Source organism: Vulpes lagopus, chromosome 9, assembly GCF_018345385.1.
Source record: "Vulpes lagopus strain Blue_001 chromosome 9, ASM1834538v1, whole genome shotgun sequence".
NCBI classification, from domain to species: Eukaryota; Metazoa; Chordata; class Mammalia; order Carnivora; family Canidae; genus Vulpes; species Vulpes lagopus.
The window spans coordinates 46,206,804-46,234,207 of record NC_054832.1 but is presented as its reverse complement, the minus strand read 5'-3'; the positions used below and the strand labels follow the sequence as shown (position 1 = coordinate 46,234,207).

The 27,404-nt window shown below is 37.3% G+C and overlaps 1 protein-coding gene and 1 pseudogene across 1 annotated transcript in view; one reads left to right on the top strand and one right to left on the bottom strand.

Annotated features, from left to right (window-relative positions):
- MMP16 (matrix metallopeptidase 16) overlaps nucleotides 1–27,404 on the bottom strand; it is a 293,094-nt gene that overhangs the window by 200,737 nt on the left and 64,953 nt on the right. The window lies entirely within an intron of this gene.
- LOC121499111 lies at nucleotides 8,515–9,557 on the top strand (annotated as a pseudogene).

Genomic DNA, 27,404 nt, shown 5'->3' with positions numbered 1-27,404 from the left:
AGTGAGTTTTAAGCCCCAAATGAAAACATATTGAAGATTAATTAATTCTACAACTTGATTATGTTCTGAGAAACATGACAGAATCACATAAAATTAATTTCGTTATAAGAAAAAGTTTGTATTATCAAGTTGATTGTGTAAGATTAGTAAATTTTTTAAGACAGAGAATCTTTGTACAAAAAATTACACAAAAAATCTCAGCTGAGTAGTGGTTGTATTAAGTTTTCCAAAATTGAACAAAAATGTCATCAAAAGGAATACTTACTTTTTAGAAAAGGAGCAGTTTATGGGGTTTTCTATAATCTCTATGGCAGGTGGGAACTGTGAGGTACCCTTTAACTGATGTACAGAAAAGCATGACTGCCTTCAACACAGAAGCGTCTTTCACAGCTGTTGTAGACTGCTGTAATGTTTAGCTTGGGTCAGTTCTATGCCTTCATTCATTCATTCAGCCAGCCATTCATATGTACTTACTAAGTACTACGTACTCACCAGTCACTATTCTGAGTCTCATAAGTGAAGAAATCACACAAGATCCCTGCTTGCACAAAGATTATATATAATTACTAGCACGTTAAGAAATTTGAAGTAAACAGTTAACATAATGATTTGCTTAGTAAGGAAACTGTTCAACACCTAATGGGGAGAAGATGCAAAACTGTGGGTATACAATGTAATCACTAGAGAAGTGTACTTTGCTATGTAAAAAAATATTTCACCAGGAGTCCTTCTGACCTAGAAGAAATATACCTAAGGAAAGGATCCTTTCTTTACACTTCATACTCAAAAAGTAATCTATGAGAACTAATTGTGCTTCCCAATTTCCCACAGGATTTTTTTTCCATTTAAAGGACAGATCTCAAATAAACAAATTAAAAACTACAGTGCCCTTTAGAAAATGTAAATGTGGTTGAAGTCTAATACCGAAAGCCTAGTGATACAACTTTCTGCCGGGCTGATGACCAACTATGGGGCAAACTAAGGCTTCTTTTCGGCATATAGTCAACACCCTTTTTCAATGGCTTTGCAGAGTACAGGCTGTCTCCTTCAAAACATCAACGTCTACTAAAAAAGAAAACTTGGAAAAATGCTTTGTATTTCAAACATATATAATGTAAGAAAAATTAAAAACTGTAAGCAGAAGGTGGTGAGTAATATCACATTAGAGGTGTAGTACTCAACTTATTTTCAGAACAAAAATGCGTACCAAAAAGTAACAGGCATGGTTAGCATTAATTTTAAGTTCTTTTTAACTCAGGAAGACAATTTTAAATGTATAGAAAAAATTTCATTACTAAGATGCTTTTTAGCTAAGATGATTATGCAAAGATACCATGGACAGTACAATTTACATAATATAGGTATCTCAAAAATGAGTTTTTAGAATACTTGTTTTTGCTGTGACCTTAAACATAGAATTAAAGAATTAATATAAAATTTACTTGAACAACTGTAAGTAAATAAATGAGATATTAGGGGGCAGGACCAAGATAATGACACAGGAACCTCCTAAATATCCCTCCTCCCACAGGCGCACTGAATGCACACAGCTACAAAGGGAATAATTCTCTCCAGGGAAATCTAGAAACAAGCTGAATGACTCCTACACTTTTGGCAAGTGAGAAAATACACACACCTAAATGGGTAGGAGAGGCTGGGACACACTCTTGAGATAAACCCCACACCCTTAGCACGGTGTCATACAATTGTGAGGGAACCCTCAAATCCCAACTTCTCTCTGAAGAGTAAAGGGTTTGGACCACACATCCAGCACCCCAGATTTTAAGGCTCTCACCTGAAGGATAGGCCCCCCCAAAAATCCCAGCTCTGAAAGTCAACAGGGGGCTTGGAGTACCCAGTATTACAGCAAATAAAGGAATAGCTCCTCACAGGAGCATAACAAGCTTTTGCCAGGGCTATTCCCCGAGGGCAGAGCACAGAGGGAGTACTAGGCAAAAAGTACCATCTCCTGGTCTTTCCCTGGAAGGGGACTGACTGCAGCTTTACAAGCTGCTGCCTAAGAGTCTAGCTTCTAATGAGCCGCGGGGGCTGTAATCCTCCTTGGAGACAAGGGGGATCAGTGGGCACTCCCTTGTGTTCTTCCTCAGCCTCATTCCAACCATAAAATCAAATCACCAGTAAATAAAACCAAGTTACCAGTATCTCTCTGGAAAGAAATTGTACATACACCTAGCACTCCAACTTTTACAACATCTGTTACTCAAAGCATGGGCCCCCAAATCACTTAGCTCTACTAGCCAGAGGGGCTTGCATTCCTGAGTCACAAGGAGCTATTACAAAGAAGCAGTTGTTAATGAGCACATGAGCACTCACCACACCACTAGGAGTCACTGCAGAAAGGAAGGCAAAAATGCCCATCTTCTGTTTTTTTCTGGGAAGAAATATGCAGTCAACTGTAAACATGCCCAGCTGCTGCCTGAGGGTCCTGCTTCTATCAGCCTGCATCTAGGTGCTGAATACAATATTCCCCTTTGAGACACTGATGGGTCTTGGCATACCCTTAACTACAGGCAGCTGCTAAAAAACAAAGACAATGCCTCAGAGGAGTGCAAAGGGCTGAGAAGCAACTAGACTTCCTGGGCTATGCTTATGGACAAGTTCATCTCCCACATGAGACCAGTCTATAAAGATTGGAAAAGGTGGCTGTTTTAGCCAATGAGCAGAAATTAACACAAAGTCAAGGAAAATCAAGAACCAAGGGAATGAGTTTCAAACAAAAGAACAAAATAAATCTTTAGAAACTGATCTTAATAAAACAAAGATAAGTGATTTGCCCAGTAGAGAGTTAAAAATAACGATCACAAAGATGGCCAAAGTGAAAAAAATATGCAATGCATGAACAAGTAAGAATTTCAATAAAGAGATATAAAACATCAAAAAATAACAAACAGAAATCATAGATCTGAAGAATGTAATAGTTAAACTGAAAAATTCAACAGCAGGGTTTGTCTGCAGACTAGATTAAGTGGGAGAAACAATCAGCAAATTCGGACAGGGTGGTGGTGTTTATCTAATCAGAGAAGAAAAAAGAAACAAGAATGAGAAAGAGTGAAGATAGCTTAAGAGACTCATTGGACTCATCGAGCAGAATATATTTGTGTTATACAGGAGAAGAGAGAAAGAGAAGAGGGGCAGATGGCTTATTCAAAGAAATCATGGCTGAAAAATCCTCTAAATCTGGGGAAAGAAACACACATCCAGATCTAGGAAGCCTGAATAATGGCAAAGAAGATGAATCTAAAGAAGCCTACTCTGAGATACATTTTAATCAAAATGTCAAAAGTTAAAGTCAAAGAGAAAATCTTAAAAGCAGCAAGAGGAAAGAAATGTGTTACATAGGAAGAAACACCCTTAAGACTAAGAGCAGATTTTTTAGCAGAAATCTTGCAAGCCAGAAGGCAGTGGGATGATATACTCGAAGTGCTGAAAAAAAAAAAAAAGAAGGAAAAAAAAAAAAACTGTCAACCAAGAATATATGGGAAAGTTGTCTTTTAAAAGTGAAAGAGCGATAAAGAGTTTTCCAGAAAAACAAAAGCTGAAGATCACCACAACTAAACCTTACAAGAAATGCTAAAGGGAATTATTCAAGCTGAAATGAAAAAATATTAACTAGCAACATGAAAACATAAGAAAGTAACTTGCTGATCAAGGTAAATATACAACTTAATCCAAAATACTCTAATATAGTAATATGGTGGGTAAATTACTTATAATGCTTAGTATAAATGTTAAAAAACAAAAGTATTCAAAATAGAAATAAAAATAATTTGCTAATGTATAAACAATATAAAAGTATGGAAATTGTGACATCAAAAACATAAAACTTGGAGAGAGATTGTAAAAATGTAATATGTTGTACATTTATTTTATTTTTTAAAAGATTTTATTTATTCATGAGAGACAGAGAGAGAAAGAGAGACAGAGACACAGGCAGAGGGAGAAGCAGGCTCCATGCAGGGAGCCAGATGTGGGACTCGATCCTGGGACTCCAGGATCACACCCTGGGCTGAAGAAGGCAGGTGCTAAACCACTGATCCACTGGAGCCGCCCTAAGTTGTGCATTTAAAGGTAAGTTGTTATCAGCTTAAAGTAGACTGTTGTAAGACATAAGCTTCATGAAAATCATAGAGTGAAAATGTACTATAAATACACAAAAAATATAGAGAAAGGAATCAAAGGATACCAGTAACCCCAAGAAAAATCTTCATCAAATCACAAAAGAAGAGAGCAAGAAAAGAAAGAAACTAAAGAAATATAAAACAGCCAGAAAACCATTAATAAGATAGCAATAGTAAGTCCATGTCCAACAATAATTACTTTAAATGTAAGTGGCCTAAATTCTCCAATAAAAAGACACAGAGTAGTTGAATTGATTAAAGAACGGTACTCAAATATACGCTGCATAAAACAGACTCACTTTGGCTTTAAGGACACACACAGACCAAAGTGAAAGGATGGAAAAAGATATTCCATGCAAATGGAAACCAAAGAAGGAAGGGGTAGCTATATTTATATCAGACTAAATACACTTTAAGGCAAAAACTGTGATAAAAGACAAAGAAAAACATTATAATAATAAGAGGTTAATTTATCAAGAGCGAATATCAGTTATAAACATGTATGTACCCATTATTGGAGTACCTAAATACACAAAGTAAATATGAACAGACCTGAAGGAAGAGATAGGCAGCAATATCATAACAGTAGGAGACTCCAAGAGCCACCAGGAAACATTGGTCTTAAAATACATATTAGACCAGACAGACCTAACAGACAGATACAGAACATTTCATCCAATAGCAGCAGAATTTACATTCTTCTCAAGTATACGTGGAACATTCTCAAGATAGACCATATGTTAGACCATATGTTCATAAATTTAAGAAGACTGAAATCATATCAAGCATCTTTTCCAACCACAACAGTATGAAACTGGAAATCAATTACAAGAAGAAAACTGCAAGATTCACAAATATGTGGAGATTAAACAACATGCTATTGAATAATCAATGGGTAATAGAAAAAAATCAAAAGGGAAGGAAAAAAAGTCTTGAGACAAATGAAAAAGGAAATATAACATACCAAAACTTAAGGCATGAAGCAAAAGTAGCTCTAAGAGGAAAGTTCAGAGGAAGAAATATGTACATTAAAAAAACCTTCAGGGTGGTGCAGCGGTTTGGCGCCTGCCTTTGGCCCAGGGCGCGATCCTGGAGACCCGGGATCGAATCCCACGTCGGGCTCCCGGTGCATGGAGCCTGCTTCTCCCTCTGCCTGTGACTCTGCCTCTCTCTCTCTCTGTGACTATCATAAATAAATTAAAAACTTAAAAAAAATATTAAAAAAAAAAAAACCTTCAAATAAACAACTGAAATTTGTACCTCAGGGAGCTAGAAAAAGAAGAACAAGATAAGCCCAAAGTTAGTAAAAGAAAGGAAATGACAAAGATCAGAGTAGAAATAAATAGAGACTAAAAATACATATAGAAAAAAAGATCAAACTAAAAGCTGTTTTCTGAAAGATAAAATTGACAAACCTTTTACTAGACCAAGTAAAAAGATAGAAGACTTAAATGACTGAAGTCAGATGGGAAAGAAAGAACATTACAAGTGGTAATATAAAATATTAAGTATTATTAGAAACTACTCTAAACAAGTATACGCCAGTGATTTAGATAGCCTAGAAGAAATGGATAAACTTCTAGAAACATACCACCTATCAAGATTGAATTTCACCAGACCAATTACTGGTCAGGAGATGAAATCAGTAATCAAGACTGCATATGGTTCGATATATACAAATCAATAAATGTTATATAACACATTAACAAAATGAAGTAAAAAAATATATGATCATCTTAATAGATGTAGAAAAATCATTTGGCAAAATTAAACATTCTTTCATGATAAAAACTAAACAAATTGAGTATTGAAAGAATGGACCCCAAATAATAAAGGCCATATATGACAAGCCCACTGCTAACAGTCATCAGAGAAAAGCCAAAATCTTTCCTTCTAAGATCAAGAACAAGACGATTCCTGCTTTCACAGCTTTTATGCAACACAGTACTAGAAGTTCTAGCCAGAACAATTAGGCAAGAAAAAGAAATAAAAGACATTCAAATTAGAAAGGAAGAAGTAAAATTGTCTATGCCAAAGACTCCACCAAAATACTCTTATAACTAATAAACAAATTCAGCAAGTTTTCACAATACAGAATTAATACAGAAAACTGTTATATTTATACATGTTAACAACAAACTATCCAAAAGAAAAATTAAGAAAACAATCTCAGAAAAAAAATTAAAGCACTTAACAATAAATTTAACCCGAGAGGTAAAAGATTTGTACACCGAACACTAAAAAACTCTTATGAATGAAATTGAAGACAAATAAATGGAAAGATAATCTGTGTTCATGAATTGGAAGAATTAATACTGTTAAAATGTCCGTACTACCCAAAGCCGTCTAGAGATACAGTGCAATACCTATTAAAATTTCACTGTTCATCAAATTTCTTTTTAAATCCTAAAATTTGGTATGCCTGGGTGGCTCAGGGGTTGAGTGTCTGCCTTCCGCTCAGGGCATAATCCCGGGGTCCTGGGGTCAAGTCCCACATCAGGCTCCTCATGGGGAACTGACTTCTCCCTCTGCCTATGCCTCTGCTTCTCCCTGTATCTCTCATGAATAAATAAATAAAATCTTTCAAAAAAATCCTAAAATTCATATGGAACCACAAAAGACCTTGAATAGTCCAAAGCAAGGTTGAAAACGAAGAACAAAGCTGGAGGCATCAAGCTTCCTGTTTTCAAACTATACTACAAAGCTATAGTAATCAAAGCAATAAGATATCGACATAAAAACAGGTACACAGAACAGTGGAGTGAAATAAAGCCTAAAAATAAACCCCCACATATACATGGTTAACTTCATTTTCAACAAGAGAGCCAAGAATATATAATGGGAAAAGTACAGTCCTTTCAATAAATGGTGCTGGGAAAACTGGATATTCACATGCAAAAGAATGAAATTGGACCACTATCCTACACCACACACAAAAATCAACACAAAAGATTGAAGACTTAAGTATAAGAACTGACACCATAAAATCTGCAGAAGAAAACAAAGGAGGTAAGCTTCTTGGTATCATTCTTGGTAATGATTTTTTTTTGGATTTGATATCCAAAGCAAAGGCAACAAAAGAGAAAACAAATGAGTGGAATTATATCAAACTAAAAAAATTATGCACATTAAAGGAAACCGGAAGTTAAATGAAAAGACAACCTATGGGATGGGAAAAATACTCACAAAACACATATAAGGTAAGAGTTTAATACTCAAAATATACATGGAATTCATATACCTCAATAGCATAAAAACACTCTAATTAAAAATGGGTAAAGGACGTGAATAGACTTTTTTTTTTCACAGAAAACATAGAAATGGCCAATAAGTACATGAAAAGGTGTTTAACATCACTAATAATTAGGGAAATGGAAATAAAAGCCATCATGAGATAATCACCTAACCTCTGTTTAGATATCTATTTATCAGTAAGGCGAGAGATAACAAATACTACTGAGACTGTACACAAAAGAGAACTCTTGTACAACACTGTTGGTGAGAATGTAAACTTAAGCATAGCTACTATGAAAAACAGTATGGAGGTTCCTCATGAAATTAAAAATAAAATTATCATACGATCCAGCAATCCCAATTCTGGGTATATATCCAAAGGAAATAAAATTTTTATCTCAAAAAAGGTATCTGTACTGCTATGTTTATTGTAGCCTTATTCACAATAGCCAAGGTATGGAAACAACCTGAGTATCCATTGATGAATGAATAAAGAAAATGTAGTATACAGACAGAAACACACACACACACACACATACACACACACACAAGAGTATTATTCGGCCTTAAAAAAGAAGGAAATAGGCAGATCCCGTGCTGGAGGAGACGCACGCAGCTAACACTGTCTTCTTTGCGCGACTCATAGCCAGTTGTCTTGGGGCACAATGGCAACTCATTTCTAGATATAACAAGTGGTTTATAAAAACATTTGGCTTGCAACTCAATAAGTTACCAAATGATAAATATTAAATTAGAATGTAAAGTATATCCCTATAAATACGACATTGAAATTAAAATTTAGATAACTTTATGATTTTCTCACTCTTCTTTTTTTAACCAATCTGCCATTACACTGAAATGAATGGCTGATGGGCATTAAGAAGGGTCCCTTTTTTTTACCAATTTATTTTTTATTGGTGTTCAATTTGCCAACATATAGAATAACACCCAGTGCTCATCCCATCAAGTGCCCGCCTCAGTGCCCATCACCCAGTCACCCCCACGCCCCACCCACCTCCCTTTCTACCACCCCTTGTTTGTTTCTCAGAGTTAGGAGTCTCTCATGTTCTGTCTCCCTTTCTGATATTTCCCACTCATTTTTTTCCTTTCCCCTTTATTCCCTTTCACTATTTTCTATACTCCCCAGATGAATACAATGGCAACTCTTAAGGAAAAACTGATTGCACCAGTTGCAGAAGAAGAGGCAGCAATCCCAAACAGTAAGATCCCTGTAGTGGGTGTTGGACAAGTTGGTATGGCATGTGCCATCAGCATTCTGGGAAAGTCTCTGGCTGATGAACTTGCCCTTGTGGATGTTTTAGAAGATAAACTCAAAGGAGAAATGATGGATCTACAGCATCGGAGCTTATTTCTTCAGATACCCAAAATTGTGGCAGATAAAGATTACTCTGTGACTGCCAATTCTAAGACTGTGGTGGTGACTGTAGGAGTCCGCCAGCAGGAGGGAGAGAGCCGCCTCAAACTGGTGCAAAGGAATGTTAATGTCTTCAAATTCATTATTCCTCAGATAGTCAAGTACAGTCCTGATTGTATCATAATTGTGGTTTCCAACCCAGTGGATATTCTTACATATGCTACCTGGAAACTAAGTGGACTACCCAAGCACCGTGTGATTGGAAGTGGGTGTAATCTGGATTCTGCTAGATTTCGCTATCTTATGGCTGAAAACCTTGGCATTCATCCCAGCAGCTGCCATGGATGGATTTTGGGAGAACATGGCAACTCAAGTGTGGCTGTGTGGAGTGGAGTGAATGCGGCAGGTGTTTCTCTTCAGGAACTGAATCCAGAAATGGGAACAGACAATGACAGTGAAAATTGGAAGGAAGCGCAATAAGATGGTGGTTGAAAGTGCCTATGAAGTCATCAAGCTAAAAGGATATACCAATCGGACTATTGGATTAAGTGTGGCTGATCTCACTGAATCCATGTTGAAAAATCTCTCCAGGATTCATCCAGTGTCAACAATGGTGAAGGGCATTTATGGTCTTGAGAACAAAGTCTTCCGGAGTCTTCTGTGTATCCTGAACGTTCGGGACTTAACCAGTGTGATCAACTAGAAGCTGAAGGATGATGAGGTTGCCCAGCTCAAGAAAAGTCCAGATACCTTGTGGGACATCCAGAAAGACCTAAAAAGATCTGTGACTTCTGGCTTCTAGGCTGTAGAAATTTAAACCATGATGTGCTTAACTGTGAGCCTTTTTCATCCAATATACATGGATCACCGTTGCTTTCATCTTCCTGAATATGTGAATCTGGGCTCACAGAATCAAAGCCCATGCTTGGTTTAATGCTTGCAATATGAGCCTTGAACAAATAAAATTAACTATTGTAGGGTGCTTCTTTAAAAAAAAAAGGAAATATTAATATTTGGGACAACATGAATACAACTGGAGGGCATTATGCTAAGTGAAATAACCTAAACAAAGATAAATATGCATGGTAATCATTTGTATGTAGAATCTTAGAAAAATTCACATTCATAGAAAAAGTGTAGAACCCTGCCAGGGGTTGCAGGTAGGGGAAATTGGGAGATGTTGGTAAAAGGGTACAAACTTTCAATTATAAAATGAAAAAGGGCTTTGGTTCTTTTTTTTATAAGATTTATTTATTTTCATTTTTATTTTAATTATTTATTCATGATAGACATAGAAAGAGAGAGGGAGAGACACAGGCAGAGGGAGAGGCAGGGAAGGGCTTTGATTCTAATGTATAACATGGTGACTGTAGTTCATAATACTCTACTGTATAATTGAAATATATTAGGAGATTAGAATTATAAGTATTCTCACATATAATAAAGTAAATATGTGATGTGATGGTTACGTTATTATTTCAGTTGTGGGAATATTTTTGCAATGTACATGTGTATCAAATCATCACATTGTACATTTTAAATATAATTTGTCAGTTACATCTCAATAAAGCTGAAAAGATAAATGAAATATTAGGAAAAACACAGTATCTTTTTAAGCCACAGGGTAAAATATGTAATATTTTAGACTTGGAAAGAAAATAAAAAAGAGGCTATGGAACCAACTCATCTCATGCTCTTGAAATGAAGATAATAAAACATATATTTTCCCCACTTAATGGTGATGGAAATAGAACACACAATTGTAGGTAGTCGTATTTAAAGATGAAAAAAATTAGATTTATCACTTTGTTTCTTTTTTACTTTTGTTTCCTATCACTGGTACCTTAAAATTAGTAGTAAAAATTCTAGACAAAGATTTTGAAATCAACTGTCAAATGGTTAGGCACCTACCCTGCCTTATCAACAATATACTTTCTGGATATTTCTAGACAAAGATTAGAGTGCAAGAGGGCATATTTTAAGCCAAATGATACTTTGCAATAAAGCTGTGTGGACATGGAAATACAAAGAACTGTGCCCTAGCAGAAGGCTCAAAACCAAGCTGTCATAAATTGTAGAGGGGACGGTACCACAGAAATGCACTGTTACCAAGTTATCCACATAACTTCCACTCAGACAGGGTGAACTCCCAATCCGAATGCCACGTGCATACCAAAACTGATGGGTTGAGTCCATTCTAAAGTAAAAACAGTACTCTGAAACTGTAAATATAGAAGAACACTATCATATGCAATACCAGTCACAGTAATAAAGGCCTTGGAAAGTCAATTTAAATACTATGACTCTGAATAAAGGGGAAGGGAGAAAAAAATGAGTGGGAAATATCAGAAAGGGAGACAGAACATGAGAGACTCTTAACTCTGGGAAATGAACTAGGGGTGGTGGAAGGGGAGGTGGGAGTGACTGGGTGACGGGCACTGAGGGGGGCACTTGATGGGATGAGCACTGGGTGTTATTCTATATGTTGGCAAATTGGACACCAATAAAAATAAATTTATTAAAAATAAATAAATAAATACTATGACTAAATATTTTGATCTTTAGCCTTTTTCAGGTTAGCAAGCAGGCAGTAGTTAATCGTCACATTCCCCACATCAGTGAAAAAAATGAGCTAGAGTGTTATTTGTTAACATATATTATCCAATTGTTCTTTTGCCCCCCCCACCCCCCGCCCCAATGGCCCTCAGTTGACTAGGTAAATCAGTTGGTTGGAAAGTGACAGTAAACCTATACACATCTTTAACATATCTGAAAGCAAATACCCTCAGAAGCCAAAGTTCACTATACTTGCAAACACACTTTTCTGGATCTTGCATTTTTTTCAAGAATGTGAGTGCTCAGTCCTTTCAACAAGCTATTGTCCTCCTTGCAGCCTCCACTTCAGGTGTAAAGAATGGTTCCCCCAAATGGGAGTCACAGCTGTCAAGTTTTACAGCGACAAGATAAACATATTCCTAAAGTCATCTGGTCATCTTGCTCTATGAAACTTGGCTCCTGTCTTCTGGCTTCAGTCTGGAAGATGCCCAGACACATGCTAACAGGATCTACAAGACGACCAAACTTGGTCCTGGCGTTGACAAAGACGATGCCACCGCTGATGATTGCAGTACTGCCACAAGCGAAGAGACACCACCCCTTGAAGGCAATGGTGACACATCAGGCACGGAAGAGGTTGTCTACGTGCTGCCCCAGGAATTACTTGTATGCGTACCCAATATTTTATCTTCATTCCCTCTGATGATTATTTTCAAGGATATTTTAATTTTTGTTAACATTTAAGACATCTGTATGGCATGACAATAACTACTTATGGGGATGTTAAGATTTCTATTTCTGAGTGTGACACCATGACATGTAGTTTTATCTTTCCTAGTTCATGCTGGCTTCTTTTAACAGGACAAGATAACATGTGTTGTAAGAGGTGTATGTAACCTAACCTGTGGGGTCCAAAGTGTTTAGCCAACAAGCAGATTCCTTAGTAAGACCAAATTATTTTTGTCACTGAAGTGTTCTGAGCTATGCCTTGATGTTTAAAAGAAAAATACTGGTTAGAACAACTTTCACCTTTTAGGATCTACTTTTTAAAATCTCCCATCCCCCGTAGTTACCAACTGCATGTGTCAGAACTAGTATGTTAAACTGAACCAACCTGATGGAACTATGTATAGAGCTTGTTTTCCAAAGAAAAGCATCGTTTAGGGTAGCAAAATTCTAAGCCTACGTAGGCATTGTTGTAAAGCTGCTGAAGAAGTAACTCAGCAAATTCTGTGAGTGGAAATGTAGTGAGTGCTCAAGTCCCATTCTGCTTTAAAAGGTTGTAACGAACACAAACGAATTAAAAAATGTATATTACTGAAGTCCTATGTTTTTGGATAAGATGCCATTAGAAATCATTCTGTTTGGCCCGATGTAGGAAATCAGAAGATGTATTTTGCTCATACTTCCACCTGCTGCAGCCGCAGGAAAGCGAGATGCAAAGATTCATCAGTGTTGATGTGCGAGGCAAAGCCCAACACCTGGTTCTCTCTTCACAGGATCCAAGGCTCCATTAGTAATTTTGGATGACGGCAGCCCTGGCTGGCCATTCTGGAGACTAAAGATACTTAATTCCTGTCACATAGGTCTTCCTAATTTTAGTTCTAGTCAGTATGATTTCACTAGGGAAATGCAGCAGCAGAATCTGGAGGCACATAGTAAAAGCTACCAAAGCTGTATTTAGGGCAAGAGTCCTCAGATTTATCATGGCGTTGCATTTAATACTTGCTTTCTGCTGATGTCAGTAAGTTTTTTACGTTAATAGTTGGAAGAAGGCCCAAGCCTTTCCTGAGCTCAGAACTGTTTAGTAAGCAGAGATCTTTTGTGCTGCATGTTAATATAATGTATGACACCACTGTTTCATTTGGGCAACTGCTCAAAAGGGATGAATAATGAACTGCTTTCTAGGTAATAGTCCTCGGGTTGCCTGTTGAAGATAATGTAAAGCTCAGGTTGCTAGAGTTTACTCTTACAGCCATTCATTTGAGCCAAAGTATTAACCAAGAGGGAAGTACAAAGCAATAGACAGCTCCAATTTAGTATTTTACAATGGGAAATCAGTCACCAGAATTGTTTTTTATTAAAGGTAAAAGTAATGGAAGTTTTTTTTTTTTTTTTTAATTTACCTAGGAAAAAAATCCTAATAAAGAACCTTTAGAATTAAGTTGATGATGTTTCCTTTGCTCAAGGCAAGAGCTGATTGCCACTCTAAACATAAATGATTCTTTGGCCTGAAGTCAGCACTGTCTTCTATCAAATTACAAGTTCATAAAGGCAAACTTGTAAGCAGACTCACTATTCTGATCTGTAGAGCATGTCTTAACTCTCTCCAAAAAAACTCATACATTGGAAAACAAAGAAAAAGTGTAAGATACTGCTATTATTTTGTGAGTTTACAGAAGTATGTCATATGTCTTACAGGATCTTAAATGTGACTGAGAAAGGTTTATGGACCCGAATACAAAAGCCACATCAAACTCTGGGGGCGAGGCTCTTGAAAACTACTTGCCGAACGAAGAGTACTTTAAGGCTGAATGGTAAAAACAGGTCCAATTTCCCTTGTGGCATATCATTCCTTTCCTTTATCATAAATATCCTGGTTATTCTAATGTTTGTTTTTAGCTAACATGTATTGAACACTTTTTAATGTACCAAGCACTGTTGAAAGTACTTTATACTCATTAATTGATCCCAACCACAGCCTTATGCTGCTACACATTCTGATATGAGAAATCCAATACACAGAGAGGTTACATAACCTGTCAAGAGTCACCCAGCTGGTAAAAGTGAGTCCCAGGGTTTGAACACAAGCAGTGTTGCTCAGAGTCTTGGCTCTTAACTGTTCTAACATTTCTCTTCACTTTCATGACTTTCATAGACATGAACAAAATTATGTGCCAGGAAGGTTTTGAACATATTTGTGCTATTACTCAATTATTATCCCTCCTAGTCTCGGTAGATATTACTCAGATGTCTCTCCAATACCCAGGGATTTATGCTCTTAACGCTGTCAATAAACCTCAGGCCAAACATATGTCCTCGGCTCAAATGAAATATCTCTATGCTCCTTCCTTCCACACCAATACACCCTGGAATGTGGAGTTTAAGACTCAGACTGATTTAATTTCACTTTGTTTTTCTTCTCTGAGCTTTTAATACAAAATCTTTATTCTTTCTCTGCCATATGTTTTACATGACCTTTTCCCTTTCAACCCTGCAGTTTTCTGTTTTGCTAATTATGCCTAACAGGTGTGATTCTCAATATAGCACAAGTATTAGAATAGAAATCCTTCTGGTTCAGTGTATGTATATACCTGTGTTCTCACCTCACAGTTTGGACCACACAAGGTCCTCCTTGCTTGGGAAGCGGTAACTACACAAGCTATGCCTCACTAAGAAAAGTCTAAGGATAGTGTAGATAGATGACCTTAGGAGTCCCTAATATATCAGACCCCGAGTTTGGCAGGAGTATGGGAGCACTCTCTGACAAGGCATAGAAATCAACAGTCACAGTATTTTGACAGCTGAGCTCGCCTCTCCCAGGCCGACTCTGTATAAGGCAAAGAGAAATACTTTACCACTGGAACTGCCTCAAAGAAAGAAAGCACAACTGGAACACTGTATTTCCCTGGACAGATTACAAGAGGAATTACAGAAGATCACATTGGCATGAGATGGAGAAAGCTAAAGGATTCTCAGCCACATCCACCAAAATGATTAGGTTTCAAGGACTCAACAAGACTAGGGAAAAACATTTTTTTTTTATTAGATAAGCAACTGTAGAGTTCTGATTTGCTTAGTGTACTCTGACGATGGCATCCTTTACAGGTTTTCTGTGATGTGGGGGGGAGGGACTCTTTCTAGGGGATAAACTAAATTCTGGTTAAAAATAGACTGCATTGAAATGTTAATGAAACATCACAGAGCTTACAGGACAAAATTCAATCCACTTCTTCTAAGTAGAAAATAGTCCATAGTGGCTAAACAGTTAACCTCAAATTACCTATTTTAAATTTTTTTTTAATTTTTATTTATTTATGATAGTCACACACACAGAGAGAGAGAGAGAGAGAGAGAGAGAGAGAGAGGCAGAGACACAGGCAGAAGGAGAAGCAGGCTCCATGCACCGGGAGCCCGACGTGGGATTCCATCCTGGGTCTCCAGGATCGCACCCTGGGCCAAAGGTAGGTGCCAAACCGCTGCGCCACCCAGGGATCCCCAAATTACTTATTTTATATGGTGTTAATTATCTAGCATAAGAGCAAATCGGTGATTTAAAAATATTTTTTGAGTAATATCAAAAATATATTAAATCTTATTTGAAAGATGGCCTATCTTGCGTATGTAAACCTTCTTGACAACATTAATCCGTTATTTCAAGTCAGTGTGATAATCAGTGTCTGCATATAACTCAGGGGGAAAAATTGTAAAGATTTCATGGCATGGGTTACTTTATGCTTCTATGCTCTGTTTTCTGTTCTACAAGTTCTCTGCTTTTAGCAGTACATATAATACAAAGGATCTCAAAGTCAGATGGCATTTTAAAAGATCTTTTGATAAGCACTGTATGTAAAGCAAACTATTCCCATTCTGACTAAAATAGTGCCATATTTGCTTTGCCAAAATTTTGAGTAATCAGAGGGTAAGGTGGCCATTTTCAGTAAGAATATATTTATACTTAATGGTACATTTCATTTGCTTCATGGGCATTAAATTATCCAGTTGGATGGTATGACTGCAAAACATCACATTCTATAACACAAATAAGTTTTTCTGTGCAAATCATGCATTACAAAAAACATTACGCAGTGTTCCAATGACCTATTTTAATCAAGTACCTATGTGAAGTGTTCCTTCTTCATTTCAGTGTAATGGCAGATTGGTTAAAAAAAGAAGAGTGAGAAAATTATAAAGTTATTTAGATTTTAATTTCAATGTCATATTTATAGGGATATACTTTACATTCTAATTTAATATTTATCATTTGGGTGACTTATTGAGTTGCAGGCCAAATGTTTTTATAAACCACTTGTTATATCTAGAAAATGGAATCCATCATATAATTTGGTCATATCCAATTCAGTAACATACATCTATACACATCTTGTACAGCAAACCTAAGGAATAGAGTGTATGAATGCCTCTGTTGTGACAGGTAAAATGATGAGCACAGTGGCTAATTTGGTCACCTTAAAGACTGCAACTATCTCACATCAACTATTAAAATGGTTGAAAAGAAAATTTCAGTTTAGTGGCATATCATCTGTACATAAAAACAGTTCTTTTAATATCTACTGAATGATAAATACCACTCATCCCTGTTTCACCTGAATTTATAGTAGCATGCTTATGGAAATGCTTGAGGGAACCAGAATAGTATCCGTTAAAGAGCTGGTAATGTGCTCCAGAATTAAAGGGGGAGAAAAGAATATGCAAGGGGCTGGGAGGATTTAATCTTATTGTTGTTTAAGGAAAATAATATATCAGGACACATACCATACTATTTAATTAGAGTAAGCGATCTATCTCTTCCAGTGATTACCTAAATCCAGCAAATTCAACTACTTGAACATAGTTCTAAAATAAGAAATATGCCAAACATTGTTTCCCAAAAGTAAAAAAATACATTTCACAAAATTGGACACTGGGTTTCATTCGTCAAATTAAGCCTCAGTCTGCATGTATTTACTCTTTTTTTTTATATAACTCTAGATAAAATGGGTATCCTTTTATTTAAACTGTTACAGAATAAAACAGAGAATCAGGGAGAACAATTCTTTTTTTTAAGATTTATCTATCTACTTATATATTTGAGAGAGGGAGAGACAGAGTAAGCATGGGGATTGGTGGAGGGTCGAGGGAGAGGGAGATAAAGTCCTAAGCAGACTCTGAGCTGAGCATGGAACCCAATGAGGGCTCAATCTCATGACCCTGAGATCATGACCTCAGCTGAAACCAAGAGTGGGACTCTCAACCGACTGTGCCACCATGCACCCCAGGAAGAGTAGTTCTTCTGAATGCTACAGGAAATAATAACACCCAATTAATAAAGAATAAAACTATTAAGCAGTTCCAAGAACTACAAGACATAACAAAGTAATACTCACTATGATTATCTTAAGTCTTCATAAGTGTTTAAAATATACTCAGAAGGCCTTTAATACAATAGGAAATATACTCAGAAGGCCTTTAATACAATAGGAATATACTCAGAATTTCCTTTAATACAATAGGAAATTTTTAAATAATTTTTAAAGAGAGTTTCAACAAAATTCAATTGGAGGGGCACCTGGGTGGCTCAATCAGTTATGTATTGGACCCCTGATTTCAACTCAGGTCATGATCTTAGGGTCCTGAGATATAGCCCGGTACCTGGCTGGCAGTCTGCTTCTCTCTCTCTCTCTCTCTTCTGCTCTCTCTCTGCCCCTCCTCCCACACCCTCACGCTCTCTTTAAAATAAATAAATAAATAAATAAATAAATAAATAAATAAATAAATAAATAAATAAATCTGTAAATAGATTATATTGGAGGGACAGCTAAGTGGCTCAGTGGTTGAGCATCTGCCTTTAGCTCAGGGCATGGTCCGGGGGTCCTGGGATCAGGTCTTGCATGGGGTTCCCTGTGGGGAACCAGCTTCCTGTCTCTGCTTCTCTTTCTGTGTCTCTCACGAATAAATAAATAAAATCTTTTTAAAAATTATATTAGAATATTTCAAGTATAAATATTACACAGAAATATTTCCTACTATAAAGCACTTTTAATCTTGTCATTTTTAGACTTTCACAACACTTTAAATAATGCAAATTGTTACCATTATATTAGTTTTCAGAAACAGATGATTAAGTACCCTGAGGGTATAAAGAAGTGCCAGTCATCAGGGAAACACATGATACATAAGAGTCTGCTTTTGTGTAGCACTGGCTGTTTCTGCACATTCTCTGCCACTGTTCACAGGGCAAGGCTAACAGACTAGAGAACTCAACATTGTGCTTCCCAACAAGAACATCTTCCCTCCAATCCAGGAGACGGTGCATAAAAGGAGAGACTGAAATCAAAGGTGGGAAAACCCTGGGGCCCCTTCAGATGCAGCAGTCCAGAGAAGAGACAAGTCCTGAGTCATGGATAGAGGATAGGTTCTGGGTATATTGGTTGTCCCTTCTCCCCAAATTGCTCTGGACAGATCATTAATCACTTCATTACCATTCCCAGCTGCAGTAATAATGGCAGAGAAGCACATGATGGATTATGTGTGCCCTGCTGTCCCCAAGCATTTTCTCCCACTACCATTTCTTACAATGCTTAGGACTCTGAGGTTCTCAAATGAGGCTGCACATTGACTTTATCAAGGCAGCTTTGAAAAACTGAAGCTTGGGTCCCCTACCAGACCAACTAAATCAGAATTAGAGGAGAGGGAGAGACTCAGCAGGCATGGATATTTTTAAAATCTCTCTACATTATAACGCTCACTATGCTGAGGTACCACCCTCACCCATCCACACACACAACTCCCAAAGACTGAGAGATACAAGCTGAGGCTGGGGCTTCATTACTGATCATCTCTGGAGGTTTCACCCACCTATACTACAGCCTTTGTAAAAAATAGACCTTGTATAGAACTATCTGTACCACACAATGTAGAATTAATGAATCCAGGCAGGACAAATATTTAAAATAAATTCATACAATAAGGCTAAGAGAAAAAATTGAATATTTGAACAGGCATAAGAAGATATAACAAAAAAAAACACAACTGGAGATATCAGGTGCACAAAATGTAATTGTAGAAATAATAAACTCAACATATTGATAAAAGAGTAGAATGGTTCAGGGTGAAGAATGAACTAGTGATTATTGATTAAGGAGTGTTTCCACAGAACATCAGGAAGGAATAAATAGAAAATGTAAAGAAAAAGTTCAGAGATATGGAAGACAGAGGCAGGTAGGAAAAAAGCTAAGGTCTCAATCAAAGGTAGAGGTTCTCACAAGTGCCCCTCTGCCTCTTTACTGGAGAACCTCTTTTCCCTTAATCCTCCTGGATTAAGTCTCATGGCTTCCAAGGCTTCCAGTATTTCCATTTCAAATTTCCAAGGACAGTAATTTCTCACATATATGCTCACCACAATACACACAGAAGGACTTGCCTAGTGTAATGTGCTAGCATGGAGATTTCTGAATTGAGTACAGAAAAAAGGAACTGCTGCCCAGGCAGAGATTAATGAAAATAATTTTGTTCCTGGAGCTGTACTGGACATAGTTTAAAAATTAACTTTTAGTTTGTTTCCATATCACAATACTGTGAATATTACTATGGCCAATTTCCAGGACTTAAAAGAATATTTTTTAAAAAGATTTTATTTATTTATTTGAGAGAGAGAGAGAGCATGCGTGTGCAAGAGAGAGCACGAACAGGGTGAGGGAGAAGCAGACTCCCTGCTCAGCAAGAAGCCTGATGTGAGACTCGATCCTGGGACCCCGGGATCACGACCTGAGCCGAAGGTAGATGCTTAACCAACTGAGCCAACCCAGGTACCGCTTAAAAAAGTATTTTCATCCAATTAAATTTGAAATCCCACTTGTTATGATTTGGGGGTAAATCTCATATTTGATTTGTTTAAAAAAAAGAAAAAAAAAGCCTATCAGTAACACAACTCTTTAAATAAGCTAGCTGGGATGGATCAAAGTTTAAAGATCTGTGGCAAAGCATGCACCCAGCAATCCAGATATCCTAGAGACAATAGTGGACACTAGAGGGCAAAAACAGATAAAACCATAAGATATAGAAGAGTCCAAAGTCCACAATGTCATTTGAAATGCCTGGGGTAGAGGTGTGTCAATATAAAGAGGGTCAACCTGTTGGGAACTGAGGTTGACTTAAGTAAAAGGCCGAATTTGGAAGTCAGAAAGTCAAGAATGGACATAATAGGCCCTGGCCAGAAAAAAGGCACTTACGTGAGCAACTGCCAAGGACCCAAACAGTTCTTTGTCACTTGCCTTTAGGTCCAGCAGAGGTCTGATGAATGGGTAAAGTGAAGCAGAGTCAAGAGGGAAAAAGGAAGTAAGGAAAAAGAAAGAAAGAAAGAAAGAAAGAAAGAAAGAAAGAAAGAAAGAAAGAAAGAAAGAAAGAAAGAAAGAAAGAAAGAAAGAAAGAAAGAAGAGAGAGAGAGAGAGAGAGAGAGAAAGAAAGAAAGAAAGAAAGAAAGGAAGGAAGGAAGGAAGGAAGGAAGGAAGGAAGGAAGGAAGGAAGGAAAAGGAAAGGTCAAAAAGGACTGTTTACCTTGAATGGATTCAGGAATAGGAGGTATGTATATTCTACTGTCTACAACTGAGAACGTCCTTCCCCCTGGCCAGACACGTGTTTCTCTAGAGTATCATTCCCTTTTCCTCCACCACCTCCTCCAGGAAGTGACTTTCAGAGGGACGCAAGAACCTCCGTTACACAATCCTACACCACAGAGTCAGGCTGCTAGGGGAGAGAGAGTTTGGCATAAAGATGGAATTGTGTCTCTGTCCGACAAAGTATGTTTCTAATACTCTAAAGCAACAGCTCAGCTAGGAAGCAGATTTTAAGACTGTTTTTCAACAAGCACTAAAGTGCTTAACTAAATTAAATATAGTGTTCCTATAATATTTTACTTCTTTTGTTTTGACACTATTTGCACACATTAAGTCTAGATATATAAGCAAACATTCATCTTTGTAACCATCTTACCTACTTTCCCATCAGCTGCTTCTATTTCCCCAATCATTCAAACTAGCCTCTAGCCATTGAGAACAACAATCCTATTCCTAAATTATCTCATGTTTTAATATCTTGGTTAAGCATATATTTTCAGTGGCCAAAAAGCTCCACTGCTACCTCGCAAATTTCTATTGCATTTTTATGATCCAACGTCAGAAATTACCAATGCTTCAAGGCTCCCTAACAAGAAACTGTGCAAAGCTCTGTATAGAGCTCAACTATACAGAATATATCACACAAGAGTACTTTTTTTTTCTTTAAACAGCCTGGGCATGGGTATCGTGTCTTTCTTAGTTTTCAGTTCAAGCACCTGATACAATGCCAGCATAGGGAAGACACTCTAAATAATTCTACTATTTAGTGCTAATATTAAGAAGATTCAAAAGTTCCAAACTTTCCATTTCCTTAAATAAAAAGCCATCAAAGTTTAAAGGTGACACTGCTACTATTAATTTCATTTTGCAACCACTTAATCAAACACGAACAATTTTATTTTTCCTTGGGAAAGCCCAAAGGGAGCCCAACTATTAAATCAGATTGTTTTGTAGATTAATGACCAAATCATCAGCAACAACCAACTTAATATAAAATATGCAAAAAAGATAATTGGTAAATGATGAAAATATTTTATCTCCTAAAATTCATATTAAACATGTTTAAGAGTGTCATTAAGAGGTCCCTGAAATTTATCAAAGCAGCCCCAGTGTCTGTAATTTTTTTATGTACGTTTATACTCCCTTAGTGTTTATGATGCTCTCTGATAGTTGCAGTTTTCCTATGGCGCATTGTCCTAGCCCTTTTTTCCACACATGCTGTTTCTAGCTCCTGGTGCTCATTATCTTAATGGACAATTACAGCTCTCCAACTGATTTCTCAATCACTACAGTTAATAGGAAGATTTTCATTATAGCCTACACTTTCAGCTCGTGAATAGCAAATGCATTTTACTTATTTCCCCCCTTGAACTAATTTCCCAGCTTCATTAAAAACAAACCATACTCTATCCGTCAAACATAAAGAATGAAGAAATAAAATTCCAACACCTGATATCAAGATCTAGATAAAAATAAAAGTGAACAGCATTTTAATAAGAAAATTTCAGGGGGGGAAAAGTGTTTTTCTGCTTCTTAACAAAAGAAAAAAATTAAACGTAGCAAAATTTTACAGTTGCAGGAATTTAAGTCACATGTCATGAATGGTCTCATTCATTTGGGGAATATAAAATATAGTGAAAGGGAATAAAGGGGAAAGGAGAAAAATAAGTGGGATATATCAGAAAGGGAGACAGAACATGAAGACTCCTAACTCTGGGAATGAACTAGGGGTGGTGGAAGGGGAGGAGGGCGGGGGGTGGGGGTGGATGGGTGACGGGCACTGAGGGGGGCACTTGACGGGATGAGCACTAGGTGTTATTCTGTATGTTGGCAAATTGAACACCAATAAAAAATAAATTTATTGTAAAAAAATTCTGTCTTCCAGAATTTTAAATTCTATCCCCCAAACACTGTTAAGTGAATAAAAATTAAATGCACTTAAAATTATCTGAACACCTCGGGCCAGTATAATTGATTACACAGTTGTAATATTAATTTCCTTCAGTGGTGTATGTACTTCTAGCTTGAGAAATCTAGTAATTTTTAATACTTATTTTCTAGTAGGGACTCAGTCTCCACGGCGGTGTGGGGAGACCCGAGCATGCAGGCCCAAGGAATGGAGGGGGGACACCGCTGGGGGGACAGGAAAGGAGCTGATGGGCGAGGCACTGAGGAGGAGACCCGGGGACCCTGAGGGGGAGACGCTGAGGGGTAGACGCTGAGGGGGAGACGTGGGGGACCTGAGTCAGAGACGCTGAGGTAAAATAAGAGCAAAACATTTTAAAATTTCTTTCTCAAAAAGACAAGGTGAAGTAGCCATCATGTAAACCAGAGGTCAGTGTCAAACATAAATTCCAGTGACAGATTCTCTTCACCGAGCACCTACCATGTACTGGTCACTTCACAAATATCATCTTTACTATGTGCAGTACCTTCTTTCCAAAGAACACAGTACAGCAGGGGAAAAAGAGTAATTTTACAGTACACAACCCTGAAAAATACTACCTCAGCCAAATGATCAAGACAGACATCAACAGTGATAAGTCACCTTGACAGGATGTACTCTTAACACAATGTAATGAACATGGTAGTACTCTTCCACTGTGGTCTTCCTCTTAACACTCATAACCTCAGCCTAATCATGAGAAAAACATTAAGCAAATACCAATTAAGGGACATTCTACAAAAATATCTCCTACTCCCCATAAGTGTCAAGGTCATCAAAAACAAGGAAATTCTGAGAAACTGTCATTGTAAGCAGAGAAGTGCTAAGGAGACAGGGCAATTAAATGTAATGTGGTATCAAGGATAAGACCTTGGAAGAAGAATTGGATGACATATACAGTAAGCAAATCTGAGTATTACATGGACCATAGTTAATCACAGTGTATATCAATCTTGGACCATTAATTGTGTATGGCCAATGTACCATACTCACATAAGATGTTAATAATGGGGGACATATATTCAGCAGAATATGGGATTTATCTGTATTATCGACTTTTCTATAACTCTAAATTTTTTTAAAAATAAAAATTTTATTAGAAAAAAATAATTCAGGGGATCCCTGGGTGGCTGGGCAGTTTGGCCCAGGGTGTGGTCCTGGAGTCCCGGGATCGAGTCCCATGTCGGGCTCCCTGCATGGGGCCTGCCTCTCCCTCTGCCTGTGTCTCTGCCCCTCTCTCTGTGTCTCTCATGAATAAATAAATAAAATCTTAAAAAAAAAAAGAAAAAAGAATCCAAGCACACATCATGCGTGTGCATGCACACACACACACACACACGTCCTAAGTTATAGCTAGAAAACAGAGCTTTTCTAAGATCAGTGATCTATCTAGATCATCAATAGAAGCTGAATGTGAACCAGGAGCAGATTTTTAAGTGTAACAGTGAAGCTTTCCTCTAAAATAACTGCATTTCTACTTAAACTGCATTCATTGTAAATAAAGACTTGATACATCCATAGGATAATAATAGATCCTTACTTGCCAATAGATGAGCAAGAAGAGAAGGGTTAATTGTAATTTTTAATATTTGTGCATCAAACACAGAATACTCTTACACTCATACACATGAATGATGGTTAGTTGAGCAAGAGTCTAATTTTGCCATAGTAAAGCATACAGCTTGGGCAGTTTCGTTTTGTTTTATTTTAATGGTGTAATTTAGATCCCAATTTCTGCAGTGATGACTTTAGGGAACTTTTCTGCAGATACTAAGTTTCACTTTCTCCTATGGTATCTTTTCATTTATCCAAAGGTCATTCTTATCTCTCCTCTTGGTTGAACCTCAAGGTTGTCCCAGCTTATCTTTGTAATGTCTCTGCACCTGGTGTCCCTGATCTTATTAAAACAGCTCATCTCCTGTTTTCATCTTGTGATTTTTCTAGGCACTATTTTTAACCCATTTATTCTCCCTTCATCAATTCTATGTTGTATAGTTGAATATCTTCTAAGCCAAGTTACGTTACAATCAGTGTGTTCTAAATACTTAAAAAATAAGGGAAAAATGCTTCTACATTATTCATCAAAGACAGGACCTCGGGATCCCTGGGTGGCGCAGCGGTTTGGCACCTGCCTTTGGCCCAGGGCGCGATCCTGGAGACCCGGGATCGAATCCCACATCGGGTTCCCAGTGCACGGAGCCTGCTTCTCCCTCTGCCTGTGTCTCTGCCTCTCTCTCTCTCTCTCTCTCTGTGACTATCATAAATAAAAATTAAAAAAAAAAAAAGAACTTTAAAAAAAAAAAAAACAAAGACAGGACCTCTCTTTTTCTCTAAAATAATAAATAAATCTTAAAAAAAAAAAAGACAGGATCTAACAAAGTTTTATTTGTAAAAAAACAATTTTACTAATTTAAAATTAGCCTGTATCTAAACAAGAATCAATCTTTTCAGTTAGATAAATGGGCTCATGTTTTTTCTTTCCCAAATGAAATATTGAATGGCCAAAAGGATTTTCCATAACAAACTCCAATGCTGAATGACCTAAATATGTGAGCATGTAACCTAATGCTTTGTTTTCTCTTTTAAATAAAGCCTCATCTGAGGTAGGATTTTGACCTCTTTCTCACCCTAGGAAGGAGAATCCTAAGACATTTAAAATACAATACATTTGTTCCTAAATCTACCCCCAACTTTTATATACCCACAGTCACAATTCGAAATATTAGCCACTAAACCAGCATAACCACACAGCAATAAGAGCTGTCAAAATATACTACTGTTAATACTACTGAAGACCCTAGGTGCCCAGCAGCAAGCTTTGCCTTCATGACTCCTCTCTGCCAACTCAGTGACCTACATGTCCATCCAATATGGCAATTGCTCCACGGACAAGAGGTCAACATCTGGAGAAACAGTTTCAGGAGACTCTGGAGTAAAGATCTGGAAGTAGAGCACAGAGGGTCAGTCCAAAGCACCAGCGTAAAAAGGTCTTGATGGAAAGGAAAGTTCTGGGCACTGTTAGTGCTTGGGAAGGTTGGGAGCAAAGGGACATTTCCAGGTATATCAAGCCAGGCACTGACCCAGTGGGATTGGTTTCTTTGATTTCTGAGTTTTGTGTTCCCAACCCTACCTTTTATCTTTCCACTTACGTCAAGGAAAACCCAGAGCTGGACAGTAGTCAAAGTAGAGAAAAAAACAGATTTTATTCAGGACTATTTTCCGTTAAAACATAATTTTTCTCTCTGCATTCACTCACATTTCTATCAAAGAGAATAAAGTAAGATTAATTTGTTTGCAAAATAAGTCTATTCTCTTTAAACTTGGCCTGATTATTTATATAAATGCAGCAAGAATGTCTTTTGAGTTTGCTTTGTTGGAACTTTTCATAATCAGTCTCAGATTGGACTATTAAAAGCCTCTCAAGGCTAGGAATCGAAGCAAAGGAGTCACCATCAGGCCTTGCCTGAAATACCTATATATTTGAGTGAATTCCTTTCTTCTTGAGGTCCTCAAAATATCCTGAGTTTTCTGGACCTGCCAGGAAGCGACCTTCCTTATTAATCTATAAAGCTGGAAACTCTGCAAACAAGATACCGGGCAGTTTTTCAAAGGGAGGTTTTATTGACTCCATAAAGTCAACCATAGTTCCTTAAAGCTGTCTGGTCACATTCAATTATAAACACATCTTCCTCAAATATGATATTTCACTCAAGGTCTTGGTATCATAACTAATGGTCCCAATTGTGTCCTGTTATAAGAACAGATTCTTACTGAACTTATGCAAATAACTATGTTTCCATGAAAATAAGAAGAAATGGGTAGGAAATATCAGAAAGGGAGACAGAACATAAAGACTCCTAACTCTGGGAAATGAACTAGGGGTGGTGGAAGGGGAGGCGGGCGGGGGTGGGGGTGAATGGGTGACGGGCACTGAGGGGGGCACTTGACGGGATGAGCACTGGGTGTTATTCTGTATGTTGGCAAATTGAACACCAATAAAAAATAAATTTATTATTAAAAAAAAAGAAAATAAGAATATCCAATGAAAGTTTCTAAATCCTGGAGGGATCAGATCAGGATTAAAAGATAAATGTTTCAATCCTTTCTACAAAGGCACGATTTACCAAATTGTTTTAAGTTATACGTAGCTTAAGCAAAGAGGGAAAAGGTTTCCTTAAATCTGGAAAATAAAAGATTAAAGAACCAGCAATATTTCAAACAAAAACTCATAAAAAACATCATCATCTTTGTCAGTTTATTTAATAGACTGAATTCTTGGTTGGCTTAATCTTGGGATATCAGTTTTATGAATCCAGTTTTTCTATTTGTGTTCTGAAAATTCTTGTTCAGTTCAACAGTATTATTTTGATTTTAGAAGTAATCTCTACACCCAATATAGGGCTTGAACTTACAACCTCAAGATCAAAAGTCGCATGCTGTACCAACGGAGCAAGCCAGGTGCCCATCAGTTCAGTGGTATGATTTTAAAGTTATCAGAAATCTGTACTTACCAGAGTCATTTGCATGAATTTCCTCTTAGATGAAGCATTTTTGCAAAAGCATCAGAGTAAAACGGATGCGAACACGGCTTCTGTTCCTTACAGAGACAAGCCTCTCACAAACTAAGAAGCTTGGACTCTAACCCAGCTTCTAGGTTATACTCAGAGTCTTAAGAATCAAAATCTGTCCATACCAGCCTCATCATTGAATTCACTGAGGCTGAGCAAGGGTTTAGGAGTTGGATCCAGCAACAGAACCTCAATCAGTCAATCAGCAACAAAAACAAAAGGTTCAAAGGTAGGTACTTGGGGGCCTGGGTG